At 46.3% G+C, this 7,029-nt stretch overlaps 1 pseudogene across 1 annotated transcript; it reads left to right on the top strand.

Annotated features, from left to right (window-relative positions):
• The first annotated feature begins 796 nt into the window (after positions 1–796).
• Positions 797–6,778, top strand: LOC148659681 (E3 ubiquitin-protein ligase TRIM39-like; annotated as a pseudogene). The gene is made up of 5 exons (XR_015939742.1): positions 797–1,469; positions 4,142–4,237; positions 4,371–4,604; positions 4,731–4,890; positions 5,947–6,778. The product of XR_015939742.1 is annotated as an E3 ubiquitin-protein ligase TRIM39-like (transcript).
• The last annotated feature ends 251 nt before the right edge of the window (positions 6,779–7,029 follow it).

The raw sequence follows: 7,029 nt of genomic DNA on the forward strand, positions 1-7,029 counted from the left end.
TTGCACAACCCCTTACCACCTACTCTTCTTCAGTGTCCAGACCAGGCCACCACACATAACGTCTTGCATTGTGCACTGTCTCTGGATGTGCCTCATATGGAGAACTCTAAGAACTCCATCTCTTGCCAACTCAAGAATCACCACACGGCAACCCCACAAAACACAGTTCTTGAGGCTGGTAGGCCTGTTTCAGGTCCAGATTGGTGAACAGCAGGTCTGTGAGTCTCACAGAGGGGGTCACTGCGCAGGTGACGCACGAAGCCCTGGACGTACCCTGCTGGCCCACACGCTGCAGGGCAGAGCCAGACAGCAGGCTGGGCTCACTGGCCTGGAGAGAGAGACACAGCAGGCTGGACTGCTCGCAGTAAGAGCTCACACCCGGACAGTGAAATCCTCTGCACCATGTGGAGCTGTGACACCCCTCTGTCAAAACACAGCTGGAGGAGATCCTGGAGCCAGATAACTCCCAACGATTAAACAGCTGGATGGGCCAGCTGGCCTCCTCTTGTCTGTCACCATCATGCTCTGATCTTCTCATGCTGTGTGAGTGAGTTAGGATTTGATTGTTTTGATTATTGGGAACACAAACAACTGGATTGACTCCATATGAGCAGCTATTAACATCCAAGTTTATTAAAAAAACTTCTTTCTGTCAGTCCTAAATGATGCCGTAAGACACCTCCCCCACAACACCAGACCTTCTTTTAAACAAAAACTACCAAAGCCGTTTTATTGACTACAGCTCTAAACCACATCCGCTAATAACCCTGCAGATCCAGGAAGTGTCACTCAGAGATCAGTTTTGTTTTACTAGAAACAGCCTCACTGCAGCTCGGTCTCTACTGCTCCTCTCTGTGCAGTTTTTACTTGTCAGAAAAATGGCAGAAGGCAGTATTTCAGTTTCTCAGGACCAGTTCAGGTGCTCAGTGTGTCTGGATTTGCTGAAGGATCCAGTGACTCTGCTCTGTGGACACAGTTACTGTATGAGCTGTATTAAGAACTGCTGGGATCAGAACTATCAGGCTGGGATCTACAGCTGCCCCCAGTGCAGACAGACCTTCACTCCAAGACCTGATCTTCACAGAAACACCATCCTGGCTGAAGTGGTGGAGAAACTGAAGGAGACAGGACTCAGTGGCCCTCCTCCTGCTCACAGTCCTGCTGGCCCTGGAGATGTGCTGTGTGATGTCTGCACTGGGAGACAGAGGGGAGCTGTGAAATCCTGTCTGGTGTGTCTGGCCTCTTACTGTCAGACTCACCTCCAGCCTCACTATGAATCTCCTGCTTTCAAGAGACACAAGCTGGTTGAGGCCACAGGACAACTGCAGGAGAAGATCTGCTCCACTCATGACAAACTGCTGGAGGTCTATTGCCGTACTGACCAGAAGTGTGTTTGTTATGCTTGTGCAATGGATGAACACAGAGGCCATGATACTGTCTCAGCTGCAGCAGGAAGGACAGAGAAACAGGTGAGGACTTTAAGTCTGTATTTAGTGTCTAGTGCAAGATGTAAAATGGATATTTAGGATATTTGGTGCTCTAACTGATCACCGCACTGTACTGTATTTACTGTATCTGTAATGCTGGATCTCCACTGCTGAGTCCTGCTCATGTATTCAGCTGTGATCCACACTGTTGTGTCTTTGAAGTGTCTCCTGTTCTTCTGTCTGTTGTTCATTATCTCCTCCTCCTCTCCTTCACTGTTTCCCTCTTTACTGTCCTCATGTAGCACCGTACAACTTCACAGCACACTCAACACCTCTAGAACAGACTGCACCCTCATTAATGCACAGTACACTCAACACCTCTAGAACAGACTGCACCCTCATTAAGGCACAGCACACTCAACACCTCTAGAACAGACTGCATCCTCATTAACACATAGCACACTCAACACCTTTAGAACAGACTGCACCCTCATTAATGCACAGCTCACTCAACACCTCTAGAACAGACTGCATCCTCATTAATGCATAGCACACTCAACACCTTTAGAACAGACTGCAACCTCATTAATGCACAGCACACTCAACACCTTTAGAACAGACTGCATCCTCATTAACACATAGCACACTCAACACCTCTAGAACAGACTGCACCCTCATTAATGCACAGCACACTCAACACCTCTAGAACAGACTGCACCCTCATTAACGCATAGCACACTCAACACCTCTAGAATAGACTACACCCTCATTAATTAAATTCCTACTTTAATTTCACCACAAAAAAAAAACAACAGAAAAGCAAAGGGGCAGAAACAGCCCCAGTTAAATTAAAGCTCTTAATGAATCAGAAGGTTGTGAGTCTGGATTTGAAAAAGCTCAGGGAAGGTGAGTCTATGATATCCATAGGGATAGAATTCCAGAGCTCTGGGCTGCAGCAGGAGAAGCCCTGTCACCCAGAGTGCTGGCCTGGGGGACAGACAGGAGACCAGAATTAGAAGAGTGAAGGTTGTGAGGTGGGGAGTAGGATGATAGTAACTCTGACAGGTACTGAGGTGTCAAGCCATGCAGAGACTTTTAGGGGATCATGAGGACATTGAAGTCGACATGAAACCTGATAGGAAGCCAGTGCAGGGACTCCTGAACAGGATAAATATTATCACTTGCACTAGACCTGGTCAGAATTCTGGCTGCCAATTTCTAGAGTTTGTAGCCTGGAGTTACTTCTGAGGCAGAAGACTGATGTTTTGACAATTTGTTTTACATGTCAAGCCTGGATCAGATATCACCCCCAAGTTGACTGTGACTCCAGTACAGTGTCATCCACAGATAAGGATACTGCGTTGGTGTGCCAAGAAGCATGACTTCTGTCTTGTAGCAGTTTAAATGAAGGAAATTGTGAGTCATCCATGTGTTTATGTCAGAGAAGCAATTAGAGCAGAGACATGTCAGTGTCAGTTTAGTATGGACGTACTGTACTGTAGATGTGAGTATCATCAGAACTCATACATGCTGAAGGGTAGGGGGCCCAGTGTCAACCCCTGAGGAAGACCAGACTTAATGAGTCCAATTTCAGAGCTACAATCGCAGAGAGAGACAAAGTGAAAGTGATCAGTGAGGTAAGACTGAAACCATTGAAGAGCAGTGTCAGAAACTCCAAACACCGTCTCAAGACAAGAAAGTGAGAGGTCATGGCTGACAGTGTCGAAAGCAGCACTGAGTTCAGTAAGAATGAGGACAGAAAGAGAATGAGAGTCAGAAGCCATAAGAAGATTGTTAGTGAGGTTGGTTGAAATCAAATTGGAGTTCAAAGAGGATCATTTCACTTAAATCTAACAGCACATTCTGATCTTTTTGCAAAAAAAAAAGGATAAGCTGCATATAGGGTGAATTGTGTTTAGGCTGTCCAGAGCCATGATTCTCTTTCTCACACAGGGGTAACAGCAGCAGTTGTGAAGCCACTGGTACCACATCAGTGCTCAAGGATTCATTTATTATACTGAGGACTATGGGGCAGAAAGCAGAGAAACAGGATTGAAATAAAGTGCTGGGAAGGGGATCTAATAGGCAGGTGGTGGATCTCAGACACATAAACCAGTTAACTGTGGTATAATACCTTCACCTGCTTTATTAAATACAAGACTCACGCTGGGCTCTGCTGGAGTCAATCTGACACAGAACATGTTTCCTTTTGTTCTCTGAAATGATCTGAATTTTCCCGGAAGCAGACAGGATGTGAGATGTGGTCGGACACATGGTTTGCCTGGTCAAGCACATCAGCCACAGGGTCTCCACTGACTAAAGGGGAAACTAGTAGCAACCAGGCTCATCAGCACTGCTGAAATCCTCTGTTTTGAGATGCAGAGAGCAGTCAGGACACAATATAGAAACTGAATTCTCTAGATTCTGTGTCAGATATAATTTGTGTTTTTACATTTACCTCACATACACATGTGCAGACCCAGGAGTGAGGTGTAAAACTCGAGCAGGAGGTGGAGACTCGTGCTCTGCTGCGCTGCACACGCCGCCAGTGTAGATTAGACATGAAACAGGAGCGTGTCAGACAGGACCAGGAAATCTCATGTGGATAAGACATCTCATGTGGATAAGAATTTTCCAGGGTGACTCTAAGGGGTGTCTCTGTGATGTGATTCTCTTACAGCAGAAATGTCCTGAGTGTCTCTGTTTCTCCACAGAAGCAGCTGGGGGAGACACAGACACAAACCCAGCAGAGACTCCAGGAGAGAGAGAAGAAGCTACAGGAGCTGAGACAGGCTGTGGAGTAACTCAGAGTGGGTATTGACCAGAGAGGTGGACACTTTGACACACATTTCTACAGTTGGACACTTTGTAAACATGGCATACATCATAATGCAGTTTGTGTGTTTTCCAGTGTAATAATCTACTGTGTATCTCCTACCTCAGAGCTCTGCACACACAGCAGTACAGGACACTGACAGGATCTTTACTGAGCTGATCCGCTCCATTGAGAGAACACGCTCTGAGGTCACAGAGCTGATCAGAGCTCAAGAGAGGGCTGCAGTGAGTCAGGCTGAAGGACTTCTAGAGCGACTGGAGAAGGAGATCACTGAGCTGAAGAGGAGAGACTCTGAGCTGAACCAGCTCTCACACACAGAGGATCACATCCATTTCCTCCAGGTAACATCACTGCTCTGTGACTCTGCAGTACAGAAGGGTGTCTCTCACACAGAGCTGCTCCTGGCTTCTCCCCAGGAATGTGTGATGTGTTTGACTGGAAACTCCTCTTTCTCTTCCCTGCTGCAGAATTTCCAGTCTGTCTGTGTCCCTCCTGGAGCTGGAGATTCACCCAGCATCCCTGTCCATCCACACTTCTCTACTGAGGCAGTGAGGAGAGCTGTCTCTGGACTGAAAGAGCGACTGGAGGATCTCTGCAAGGAGGAATCAATAAAGATTTTCATTACAGGTTGGTGGAGAAACATACTGATGTCTTTATAGATAGCTTATAAATTTCCTTTTTTCTCTTGCAGTGACTGTCTTTATCAGAGCAGCTTATCAGTCGGTTTCTAGGTGAAACATCCTAAAAACTCTAGTCTCACAAATCTTTATGACAGTAACAGAATTGTTAAATTGGGCTCTACAGTATATAACTTAACAAGAACATTTTAATAGGGTCTACAGGCTTACTAGTGACTGAAGTCTACAGTCTGCTGACTGTAGAGCCCTGGTCCAGAGCACAGCTTTTACACTGTGAGTCTGTATTCACAACACCTCCCCCCGAAATATACCTGGAGCTCAAACACACAGTAGGAACAGTGATACATAAACTGATACACACTCTGACACACACACTGATTCACACTCTGATACACGTCTGAATTCAGAAAGTCAAGCTTGCAGACAGCCACTCCGTGTGGATCAGAGACACACTGTGTCAAACACACAGATGGACAGACAGAAAACCCAGTGGGGGTCATTTTTTAAGAAAATGCACTTTATTACAGCAATGTGTAGCACACAATTCTAACAATTCTTCTTCTTGAATTCAGCACTTTTTTATTCTGCGTCGTCAGGAAAAAGGTCTTAGAGAAGATGAACAAGCTGCTGAACTGGGATTTGAAATAAACCGGTTTAACAGACAGTCTGTCCAGTTTCTTACAGTATACAGGTCGTTGTGGTGGGTTGTGAAGTGTTTGAAAGCGAGTGGTCGGGCTGTAGTTTCTCCTGCAGTCCGGTCGTTCCTGTGTTTATTAATAATGTTGTTTAAAAAAATAAAGTTTCATCGCTGTGAAAACACGTTTAATGTTTGTATTTAGAGGATATTGGGGATCACTCCCATGTGTAATAATAGTGAAACAGTGAAGAAGATGTCGTTTCTCTGGAAGGGAAGAGCAGTCATTAGTAATTGACTGGTGTTTCTCTCTCGGTGTGTTTGGGGACAAAGACATTTCACAGTCTGATGGAGTTGAGTTGGACTGTGATCGGCAGGAGCCTGTTGTGATGTTTGTGTTTTATTCCCCAGCTGCTGTGACTCTGGACCCTGATACAGCTCACTGTGAGCTCAGCCTGTCTGAGGATGGGAAGAGAGTGAGACTGGGAGAGGAGGAACAGGATCTCTCTGACAATCCTCACAGATTTGATTACTGGCGCTGTGTTGTGAGCAGGGAGGCCTTCACCTCAGGGAGACACTACTGGGAGGTGGAGGTGAACAACAGCTGGAGAATAGGAGTGACCAGAGAGTCTGCAGATAGGAAAGGGGGGATCAGCTTCTCTCCCCAGCAGGGTTACTGGTGTCTGTACTCTTACCAATCTGGTTTCTCTGCTCTCACTGCCCCTGTGACCCCTCTCTCCCTCAGTCTGTGGCCCAAGAAGCTGGGGGTGTGTGTGGATATTGAGGAGAGGAAGGTCTCCTTTTACACAGTGGAGTCCAGAGCTCATCTCTACACTTTCACTGACATGGTCTTCACTCAGGGGGAGAAGATCTATCCTGTCTTCTGTACTGGGGATTCAGATAAAGACCTTGAGCTCCTGCCTGCTGTCAGTGTGGATATTAGACCTGTCACTGACTCATGAACACAGGCTGACTCTCTCCCAGCTCTCTGTCCACTGCTCACACTGGGAGACGGGTTTAATGACCGGTAGTGAGATGATGTCGTTAATATAATAATAATTTTAGATGATGACGATGTTGTGTCGTGTTTAAACATGTTATATCAAATGGGAGAAAGTGACATGTACAAGAGAGGGCGAGATATCTCGCTACCAGCCTGCTGTACTCCTGCCTTGTAAATATCTCTGGAAACCCTCCCATGTTTTTTTTATAATTTTAATAAAATAAACTTTTAAAAATGAAATCCCGTGTGAGTCTCTCCTGCACGCGCCGGTGACTGTGAAGCTGCCAGACCAGGGAGGGACCCGCTGACGTCACCACAGCCAGGAGGAATAGGGACTGTGACGCAGACAGGAAGTGGCTCAGGGTGTTTATGGGAGTTGTAGTTTGTAGGCAGCGCTGTGTCTGTGAGCAACTACAGCCAGTCTAAATACCCGGCTCCTCTTAGACGGGATTACATCAGCATATTCAGTATTGTGTATTTTATGTTCTTAT

Source organism: Lepisosteus platostomus, chromosome 6 (assembly GCF_059453375.1).
Source record: "Lepisosteus platostomus isolate fLepPlt1 chromosome 6, fLepPlt1.hap1, whole genome shotgun sequence".
Lineage (NCBI taxonomy): Eukaryota > Metazoa > Chordata > Actinopteri > Semionotiformes > Lepisosteidae > Lepisosteus > Lepisosteus platostomus.